The sequence below is a fragment of the Octopus bimaculoides genome, chromosome 18, assembly GCF_001194135.2.
Source record: "Octopus bimaculoides isolate UCB-OBI-ISO-001 chromosome 18, ASM119413v2, whole genome shotgun sequence".
NCBI classification, from domain to species: domain Eukaryota; kingdom Metazoa; phylum Mollusca; class Cephalopoda; order Octopoda; family Octopodidae; genus Octopus; species Octopus bimaculoides.
In genome coordinates this window covers 37,672,147-37,673,407 of record NC_068998.1, presented here as the reverse complement: position 1 = coordinate 37,673,407, position 1,261 = coordinate 37,672,147, and positions in this window count along the sequence as shown.

The window sequence follows — 1,261 nt, the reverse complement described above, 5'->3', positions numbered from 1 at the left end:
GTGAGGGTGCCAAAAAGTTACTGGCTTTGGGTAAAAGAAAATACAGGAGGATCAGTTAATTACAGTTTTTATTCTCTCAGAGTTACGCAATTGTTACAGCGGTCCTTCAGTTTTTCCAAGCCATCTAAAAGAACTCGGAAGTTTGGGCCTCCAGCCAGGCCTTTCGCGATACTTTTAAAACCAGGAACTTTTCAGCGCCCTATCGTTCATATATACACGCGCGCGCGCACACACACACAAACATGAATGTTTTTGCATATATGTGTAGTAGTGTATGAGAGTGTCATTGTGTTTGTGCTTGTGCCCACCACACACACACACCGCTTGACAAGCTTTGTTGATTTATTCGCGGCCTCATAACGTAGCAGTTCGGCAAAAGATATCGCCAGAATTAAGACCAGACATTAAAAATAAACACTGGGTTCGAATTCTTAGACTGAGCCCTTGAAGGCGATGCAACAACGTGGTCGTGGTCCAATGGCAGCAAGTAGTAAAAAACACAAGTGCAGAATAAACTAATGCCGAATGTAAAGCGTCTCACAAAATTTACAAAAGATCTACACAAACACTTAAAAAAGAAAATAATGATATACACCAGGAAAATACACGACTTTGAGACAACAATGATAATTATACCACCACGACGACAACGACGACCACCACCTCTGTCTTCACTGCCGCCGCCACTATCACCACCATCAACCGCCCGCCACCAATAACAACAACAACAACAGCAACAGCAAATATAGACAGGAAGTACTGTTATTATCTTCCTTCTCAACGTCAGCCATTCGCACAGAATATATTTTAAAATAAACACTTCATGTATAAAAATAAACTCGGCAAACACGACAAAATCTAAAAATTGTGTATTAAAACTACTTTTATGTGTAAGTAATAGATGTTATAATCACAGACGACGTTCACGTATATTTATAATAAAGGAAATAATCTTACTACACGACCAAAGAACTCCTTACGTTCGAAATTATACACCAACAAGACTACAGAGCTTTCAAAACGTCTGTTTGTGTTTGTGGGTGGCTGGCTGGAATACATGCCTGCATACATACATACATACGTACGTACGTACCTGTATGGTGTATGTATGTATGTATGTATGTATGTATGTATGTATGTATATATATATATATATATATTTATGTATGTATGTATATATATAAATATATATATATATATATATATATATTTATGTATGTATTTATATATATTTATGTATGTATATATACATATATATATA